A 10277-nucleotide genomic window follows, 5' to 3' on the forward strand; every position below is an offset into this window, starting at 1 on the left:
CCCCCTCTCTGTTCATTTCACACCCTCTTTCTGGAGGTTCATCTCCCTTGAACACAGGGATGAACACATGATTCATGTGTCACCTCCCTGACTAGTGATTGGCTAGTGAGGTGGGGGTGTAATTCATTGAAGCCCATCAGAGGTCTTCCCTAGGATTTTTATAACTATGAGAAAAAGAGAGAGACTCCTCACTCCTGGAAATTTTGTGAAACCAGAAAGGTATCTTTGGCCATGTGTTGTGCTGTAAGTAGAAAACACTTCTGCTTTAGGAAATAAGGAGGTGACATTTGGAGACAAATAGAGCTGAGAGAAAACAGGAAGCAGCCAGATCAGCACAGGTGAGGTCAACACTTGAGGTTCCGGACTCAGCACTTCTTGAAGCCACCTTCTCTCTCCTTGTCTTCCATATAGTGGATCCAACAACTTCCTTTTGTTTTTAAACTGCATGAAGTGACTTTTGTCATTATAACCAAAAGTACTCTTAACCTCTGTCACAGTCATGTATAAAATGTGTCTAAAGTTATAAGAGTGACCTAAGATCACAATAAAAGGACATCCTAGAGTCAGAAAGTTCTTTCTTCACTCCACTGACTCTCTTCATGGTCACCCTCTCCAAACACGAAGTTGAGAACCTAGTTTTGATAAGTGACATCATATGCTACTTGTCTTTCTCTGTCTGACTTCACTTAGTATGATAATCTTTTTGGTCCCTTCATGTTGCTGCAAATGGCATTATTTCATTCTTTTTTATGGCTGAGTAGTATTCCCCATGGACAGAAGAACCTGGTGGGCTGCACTCCATGGGGTTGCAAAGAGTCGGATATGGCTGAGCAACTAAGCATATAGTATTTCTTTATTTATATGTAGCCCATCACCTTTATCCATTCACCTGTTGATGTACGTTTAGGTTGCTTCCATGTGTTGACTGTTGTCAGCCATGCTGTTATGAATGGTAGCCATCTTAAACAAAGGAAAAAGAAACAGACAGCCTCATTTCAAGTCTTCTTTGTCACATGTGGTAAGTGGCTAGTGTATTGGACAGAACAGCTCTAGAACAATAAATTCCATCTGAAATGATTATGAAAACATAAACTATCTAGAAATAATTCCAACAAAGTTTAGAAGTCATATATATTTTAACACTAATTAGCAAGTCAGTAAGGATTTCAAGTAGATTACTGTTACTTGGAGTTACCTGGGGATATTCAAGAAATCATGGCAGGTCACCTAAAGGGTATTGAGTTTCTTCTTAGGGTGATAAAATGTTCAAAAATTTATTGTAGAAAAGATTGCTCAACTCTGTGAATATACTAAAAACCATTGAATTGTGTACTTTAAATGGATGAAGATTGTTGTTGTTCAGTCACTCAGTCGTATCAGACTCTTTGTGACCCCATGGGCTGCAGCACACCATGCTTCCCTGTTGTTCACCATCTCCCAGAGCTTGTTCAAACTCATGTCCATTGAGTCAATGGTGCCATCCAACCATCTCATCCTCTCTTGTCCCCTCTCCTCCTGCCTTCCTTCAGTCTTTCCCAGCATCAGGGTCTTTTCCAATGAGTCAGCTCTTCACATCAGGTGGCCAAAGTATTGGAGCTTCAGCTTCAGCATCAGTCCTTCCAATGAATATTCAGGGTTGATTTCCTTTAGGACTGGTTTGATCTCCTGGCAGTCCAAGGGACTCTCAAGAGTCTTCTCAGATCAGATCAGTCGCTCAGTCATGTCCGACTCTTTGCGACCCCATGAATCGCAGCACACCAGGCCTCCCTGTCCATCACCAACTCCCAGAGTTCACTCAGACTCATGTCCATCGAGTCAGCGATGCCATCCAGCCATCTCATCCTCTGTCGTCCCCTTCTCCTCCTGCCCCCAATCCCTCCCAGCATCAGAGTCTTCTCCAATGAGTCAACTCTTCGCATGAGGTGGCCAAAGTACTGGAGTTTCAGCTTTAGCATCATTCCTTCCAAAGAAATCCCAGGGCTGATCTTCAGAATGGACTTCTCCAACACCACAAATCAAAACATCAATTCTTCAGCACTCAGTATGTGAATTATATCACAGTGAAGCTTTTCCTTCTCAAAAGACATATTTTATCTAATCATCTAAGACAACATGAATTGCAAAGGATGTGATTTTTTGATACCAGATGGAGTATAGGATGGGAAATCAGAAGCCCTCTCCTGTGACCAGGAGAGGTCAGGAGCTTCCTCTTTCATGGAAGCTCTTTCATGGTAACTTCCTCTTTCATGTAACAATTTATTGATCACTTACTATGGGCCAGGCATTGATCTAAGTGCTGGGAAAAAAATAAAAATAGTGCACTAAACACACAGTCTCTGCTCTCAAGAAGCATTTTCTAGTGAAGGAGACAAGCAATAGCTCACTAATTAAATAAACATAATGAATGATGACAAGTGTTAAAAAATAAAGCCACATAAAAAGTTAGAGAACAGTGACTGGGGGACCTAGTACACAAACATGATAGCACATGGTATGGTGGAGGTGCTGTTCAGAGAAGCCTCAATGATGAGGTGATATTTGACTGACTTGCTGTTGCTAAGTCGCTTCAGTCATATTTGACTCTGTGCGACCCCATAGACGGCAGCCCACCAGCCTTCCCCGTCACTGGGATTCTCCAGGCAAGAACACTGGACTGGGCTGCCATTTCCTTCTCCAATGCATGAAAGTGAAAAGTGAAAGTGAAGTCACTCAGTTGTGTCTGACTCTTAGAGACCCCATGGACTGCAGCCTACCAGGCTCTTCCATCCATGGGATTTTCCAGGCAAGAGTACTGGAGTGGAGTGCCATTGCCTTCTCCTGACTGACTTGAGATATAGTATAAATGAGCGTGGTTTATAAACTGCAAAGTACTAAAGAATATTTATTATTGCTACTACTGATAACATAACTGAACCTGTATGTACTCTGCAAGACGTCCCTATAAATTTCAGATTTCTTTATCCACAGGTATATTTGTTATAAAGTGAGTTATGCTCCCCTCCCCCCCCCCAAAAAAAAACACAGACTGAAGCTCTAACCCCCTAATGTGACTGTTTGGAGATAGGGCCTTTAGGGAGATAATTAAATGTTAAAGGTCAGAAGAGCATGGCCTTCATCTGATGGGGCCAGTCTCCTTATAGGAGGAAGAGACCCCAGGAGTGTGACACATAGCGAAAGGGCATGCGAGGAGATGGCAAGAAGGGGGCCGTCTGCACGCTAAGGAGAGTCCTCACCAAAAGCCAGCCTGCCAGCACATCGAGGTTGGTCTTCCAGCCTCCAGAACTGTAAGAAAGTTAATTTCTGTTGTTGAGACCACCCAGTCTGTACTATGTTACAATGGCAGCCCTAACTTTTCTTACTCTGAGAAAGTTTCTATATTAAACAGAGGAATTGCCTGATTTTTGAAGTTTTAAAAACCTTACTTTTTTGGCTTTAGAAGCTACTTTAGAGAGAATTTTTTGATACATAGTTCCATTTTCTTGTACAATTTTTAGTTTTATATTATCTCAGATAATCCTTTACTTCTTTGAAATCCTCAACTATGTTAATAGAGAAGAGGGCGTCCAATTTTCTGTCACTCTCCTCCACTTAAAATTTCATTTATTGTGTTTTCTGTCTTTTTCTGGGTGAAAATTTCCTGAGATTTTTCTATTTTGCCTTTTTTTAAAAGTTCATAGAATTGTTTATTAACTGTATGGTTATTTTGTCAGATCCTATTAATTTTTGCTCTAATATATTTTTTATTTTCAATGTGTATGTTTTATCGTTTTGATAAGGGTTTGTATTGAACACTTCTCATTTATTTTTATTCTTTCTTATTTAATAATGAGAACATTTAAGTCAGTGATTTTAGTCAGAGTTTGGGTTTGCTAGTTTTCTGAAAATGCTCTCTTTTCATTAATTTCCAAATTGTCGGTAAGTAGGCATTTTATTTCTCCTTTCTTCAGTATGTTTCTAAGATCTCTATCTTACATTTTGTTATTCATTTCTAATTTTATTGCACTACATTGAGGATATATGACTCGTGTATTTTCAGTTGAGGAAGTTACATTCTCAATGTGACAACATAGTCAATTTTTATAAACCTTAATGGATGCCCAAGAAGAGGATATTGTTTTTTATATAAACATACATATTGATTCTTACTAACCTCATTGTTCATATTCTCTCCTCTGCCTATTTATATTTTTTAACTACCCAATTTGTAAAAGTATATGAAAAACATTGAAAATCTCCCACAATACTTGCCTACTATCCACTTCACCTTTTTTACTATATCTGTGATAAATGATGCATTTAGATTATTGAGTATTCTGTCTTTTCTGTGGCTTGTAACTTTTATCTGTACAAAATTGCCTCTTTTGTTTCATGAATGATTTTTGTCTCAGATTCCAAATTACCAGGGAAAAGGCAGTGGCACCCCACTCCAGTACTCTTGCCTGGAAAATCCCAGGGACTTTCACTTTCACTTTTCACTTTCATGCATTGGAGAAGGAAATGGCAACCCGCTTCAGTGTTCTTGCCTGGAGAATCGCAGGGACGGGGGAGCCTGGTGGGCTGCCGTCTATGGGGTCGCACAGAGTCGGACACAACTGAAGCGACTTAGCAGCAGCAGCGGCCAAATTGCCAAAACATAAATGTGCCACCTCTGATCTTTTCGTTTGCATTTTCAAGGAAAATCTTACTCTTCCTTTTATTTCTAAGCTTTTCACTTAAATTGCTTGTAGGTATGTATTTCACTTTCAGTCTTTTAACCTTTGTCATTTAATTGTGAAAAGTGCTGTTGACTTTCTTTTGAGGAAGAAGGCTTTGTCTTTTCAAAGAACTGTGAGTTGCTTTCCTAATACAGTACCATTTGACTTACATTGATGAAGATTCCTCTGGTACTCGGCATTTGATCCTCTATTGAGGCTGGTTTCTATCTTTTTCTTAGTTTTCGTAAGTGTTTGAGCACAAGCTGGCAGATACTGTGTTGAGACATGCAGGCGGATGCCATTTTAAATAAAAATTTGCACAGCCAGATGTTCATGCTTCATAAGATAGTAACATAATAAATTCATAGACAAATAACTTCATAACTTAGCACAGGCATCAAGACACAGCTGGGATTGAACTCTCAAATCATGATTTCACCTTTGTGCCGCTCAGGATTGTTTCCCCCCCAAGTAAGCCTGGTAAAGAAGTAATACTAATTCAGTACAGCTTAACAGGTTTTTATTGGCCTGCCAGACCCTGGGCTAATTTTCAGTTTTTTGTTCACTTAACAAAAGTGTACTGAACAGTTGCATTTACTGGGCACTGTTCTGAGCTCTGGAAATGAAGTGAGGGGATGAGACAGCCTATTTATATCCTTGTGGAGAATACATTTTTAATACAGTACAAAAAAAAAAACCAGTTAAAACTAACTATATAATTCTAGATAGTGATGTGTGCCATGTGGAAAAATAGAGTGAGAGCATAAAGGATGACAGGCAGATAAGGGAGCTGTTTCAGTTGAGGTGATCTCTTCCCTAAATGACATGGAGGAGAGACCTGGAAGAAGTAGAGGAGCAAGGGGAATGATGGGACCAAAATGAGCCAGGCAGAGCACACAGTGTCAGTACCAAGGCCCTCAGACATGAATGCACAACCGCCATGAATGAACCTTACTAGTCCGCTTGTGATGCTCAGTCAAGATTCAAAACCCTGGGCAGATGTTGCTGAGTGGCTGCTCCTGGTTCATATGTTCCCACTCTGGGATCCAGAGGGAAGAAGAGAGTGGGACGATCTGTCATGGCTCTCTGGCTTCCATCATAGGAGACGGACCACATGCAAGTGGTGAGTCCCCTAAACAGGAAGAGAAGCTGCCAGACAGCGAGTGTCTACTTCGGCTTACTCCTGTAGTTGTCCAGCATGCCTTACCACAGTTTCGTTTTGTTTTAATATTCCAGCTAACATTGTGCAACCAAATCCCGTAGAGCCACAAACATGCTCCTCCACTTCCCAGAGGAAAGCAACGCGTAGTTTCTTCAGCTCCTGCATCCCCAGCTCAAAGTTCAGGACTTCTGGATCATGACCATTTCACTAAGTCCGTGGCACTGCATCTCAGTATCATGAAACCTTTGGATTTGATTGCAAAGTTAACCACCATAACACATTCTGTATAAAAATAGTACGGGAAAGAAAAAAGGAAGAGAAGGGAAATTGACAAATACAACATGCATAAATGTTGTTGTTCAATCACTAAGTCATGTCTGACTCTTTTGTGACCCCACTGACTGTATAGCCCATCAGGCTCTTTTGTCTGTCAGACTTCCTAGGCAAGAATACTGGAGTGGGTTGCCATTTCCTTCTCCATGGGATCTTCCTGACCCAGGGATCGAACCCTCATCTCATGCATTACAGGTGGATTCTCTACCACTGAGCCACCAAGGAAGCCCAGTGTATACATATATGTGCATTTTATTTTACAAAGATTTTAAAGGATACTGTTTTCCAGAGCAACTGAGCCATTTTACAGCCCCACCTGTAATACATGGGAATTCCCCCAGTTCCTTGTCAATGCTGGTAATTGTTTGTCTTTTTTTTTTTATTACAGCCACTCTAGTTAGTGTGAAGTGGTGTTTCATTGCAGTTTTAATTTGCTTTACTCTAATGCCTAATGATGTTAACCTCTTTTCATGTACTGTTCATCATCCATATATCTTCTTTGGTGAAATGTGTATTCAAATCATTTGGTCATTATTTAATTGGGTTATTATTGAGCTGTAAGAATTCAAGTCCTTTATCAGATAGATGATTTGCAAATATTTTCTCTGTCTATTCTTTCTTATTGGTGCTGTTTGAAATATATGCATTTAAAAATTTTCATTGAAGTATAGTTGATTTGCAAGGTGTTAATTTCAGCTGTAGAGCAAAGTGATTCAGTATATTCTTTTTCATGTTCTTTTCCATTCTGATTTATCTGAGGATATTGAATATAGTTCCCTGTGCTATACAGTAGGACCTTATTGTTTATCCATCCTATATATAATATTTTGCATCTGCTAATTCCAAACTCCCAATCCTTCACTCACCCACTCCCCTCCCTCTTGGCAATCACAAGTCTGTTCTGTTGTCTGTGAATCTGTTTCTCTTTCTTAGATGTGTTCATTTTGTGTCATATTTTAAATTCCACATATAAGTGATATCATATGTTTGTCTTTCTTTTTCTGACTTACTTCACTTCATGTGATAATCTCTAGGTCCGTCCATGTTCCTGCAAATGGCATTATTTCATTTCTTTTTTGTAGCTGAGTAGTATTCCATTGTATATATACCAATGTATATATACCATTATCGTCTGTATCTGTTCATCTGTCCGTGAACATTTAAGTTGTTTTCCATGTCTTGGCTAGTGTAAATAGTGCTGCTATGAACATAGGAGTACATGTATCTTTTCAAATTATAGTTTTGCCTGGATATATGCACAGGAGTGGAATTGCTGCATCAGATGGCAACAAAATTTTCAGTTTTTTTGAAGAACCCCAATACTGTTTTCCATAGTGGCTCTACCAATTTACATTCCCACCAACAGTGTAAGAGGATTCCCTTTTCTCTACACCCTCTCCAACATTTTGTAGGCTTTTAAATTATGTCCATTCATACCAGTGTGAGGTGGTGCCTCATTGTAGTTTCAATTTGCAGTTCTCTAATAATTAGCAATGATGAGCATCTTTTCCTGTTCCTATTGGCCATCTCTGGAGAAATACCTATTTAGGTAGGTCTTCTGCCCATTTTTTGATTGTTTTTTTGTCACTGAGTTATATGAACTATTTGTATATTTTGGAAATTAAGCCCTTATTGGTCACTTCATTTGCAAATATTTTGAAGTATATATATTTTAAATTTTGATGAAATCCAATCTGTCAAATGTTTTCTTTTATCTATTGTACTTATGGTATCCTTTCTAAGCATTTTCTTCTTTGTTCAAAGGAGATAATTTTCATGTAAAAGTATATAATAGATTGGAAGTGGAAATGGCAACCCACTCCAGTATTCTTGCCTGGAGAATCCCCATAGACAGAGGAGTCTGGCAGGCTATAGTCCATGGGGTCAAAAAGAATCGAACACAACTAAGCGACTAAACCACATATAATAGATACATTTTTCTTACCTCTGTACCAATTTTGAATGAGCCCCAAATTTACGATGGCAACGGTCTTCTAATCTAGTATCTGTTTTCAGGATAAAAAGTTAGTCACTGGCTGAAACTCTTTGCTCTTAGTGTAGCCTAAGTCTTCAGGCCATTATTGGGTGAGTTTTCTCTCTGTCTCTCTATACTTTCCATCTGATTTCATGGAAAACTTTCCCCCAGTGACTCACTCCTATAGCACAAGGAAAATGCTCCTTTTTTGGAGATAAAGGGCAAGTTTTGCTCAGCTTCACTGAACCTAAAATATGACAGTGGAAGATGAGAGGCAGTCACATTTAAGAGCCCATCTGTAAAGCCAGATAGCATGTGAGTTTACCACTCTGCATCTTAAAATGATCTCAGGCAACTTCAGTGTCTCCAAACCCCAGAAGGTCCTTTTATATTAATAAGGTGGGGACAGTTATAGGTAGGCTAGACTTGCCCTTTGTATACTAAGCCCTCTGTCAATGTCAGTCACCATCATTGTAATCATTATTGTCACCTTTACTGTTTAACTAGGACCAGCAAAAAAGAATCTCAAAGTGTCAACTTTATGAAACTTCTTTTGAATCTCAGTTTACAAGATCCTTAGGAAATCAGAGATATTCCTTGTTACTCAGTATGATTCCTGGACCAGCAGCATCAACATCAGGGGGAAGCTTGTTAGAAATGCAGGATCTCAGTCAGGCTCCACTCAGTTCTGTTGACCTGGGATCTGCATTTTAACAAGGTGTCCAGGTGCTCTGTGTATACTGTACAGTTTGAGAAGCACTAGAAAATTCCTAGCATGAAAGGAAGAGTGAACAGGCTGGCCTATTACTTACCTCCTTCAACTCCATCCACTGTCTGACTGCTAAACAGTCCTCCCTTCATGTAACAGGTACTCTTCAAGGAGATTAAGGTTTGGCTAGAGCTTTCTTCACCAGAGTAAAAGAGATTAGGGAGAATCCTGTCTTATCTTGATGCTTGCTAAGTCACTTCAGTCGTGTCCGACTCTGTGTGACCCCATAGACGGCACCCAACCAGGCTCCCCCGTGGTTGGGATTCTCCTGGCAAGAATACTGGAGTGGGTTGCCATTTCCTTCTCCAATGATGAAAGTGAAAAGTGAAAGTGAAGCTGCTTAGTCGTGTCTGACTCGCAGCGACCCCAGGGACTGCAGCACCAGGCTCCTCCGTCCATGGGATTTTCCAGGCAAGGGTACTTTGTGGGGTGCCATTGCCTTCTCCTTAGTTGCACCATTAAAGTCAATCACTGTTTCTATGAACCTCTTTCATGAGTGGGGTTACTGTACCCTTTCAAAGAAAAAGATAACAGACCATTAGCACAGACAAGATATGGACAGATAAGTAGAAGTAGTGGAGTTGGTTTTCCCCTCTGAGGAGGCAATGAACAGGCTGCTGAATCCAACTATCAAAGCTCCCAGTTAATCTTTTAAAGAGTCAACATCTGCTGAAATTTTTGTTAAAGCATGGCCCTTCAGATGGGCATTTGTGGATTCAGATCTTTCTCAAAGTGATAGGCTTTGATGAGACAAAGTCATCTTTTCCAGAGTAAGGTAATAGAAAAGATAAGACTTGGACTACACTTAGCTGTCAAATTCATCTACCCCCAGTCTTTAAAATGCAGTGCCTCCAATTGGAAAACAAAGAGTCCCTTTTTCTCTCTTTTTTTAAATTTAGAAGCTCCAGGGGAAACTGTGGGAAAAGTCACAGCAGAAAAATCACACATTTGGGAATCTGTTTTACTGAAGTCAAACTAGGATTTACCTCCAATGCTCAGATCAGGGGAAGAAGGAGAAGGGAAGAAGTGTTAAATTCCAAGTTTCACAGACAGTTGAGCAGGGTCTCCCAAAGGGTTTCTTTTTCTTAACCCCCTCCCCTCATTCAAACCAGTGTTTAAATCAGAACAGAAAGAACTATGGTGACTATTGTTGTTTAGTCAGTCGCTAAGTCGTGTCCACAAGGTTGCAAAGAGTCAGACACAGCTTAGTAACTGAGCACACACACAGGACTGTAGCCCACCAGGCTCCTCTGTCCATGGGATTTCCCAGGCAAAGATACTGGGGGGAAAAATGGGTTGCCGTTTCCTTCTCCAGGAGATCTTACCAATCCAGGGATCGAGCCC

The sequence above is a fragment of the Bos taurus genome, chromosome 22, assembly GCF_002263795.3.
Source record: "Bos taurus isolate L1 Dominette 01449 registration number 42190680 breed Hereford chromosome 22, ARS-UCD2.0, whole genome shotgun sequence".
In the NCBI taxonomy this organism is placed as follows: Eukaryota; Metazoa; Chordata; class Mammalia; order Artiodactyla; family Bovidae; genus Bos; species Bos taurus.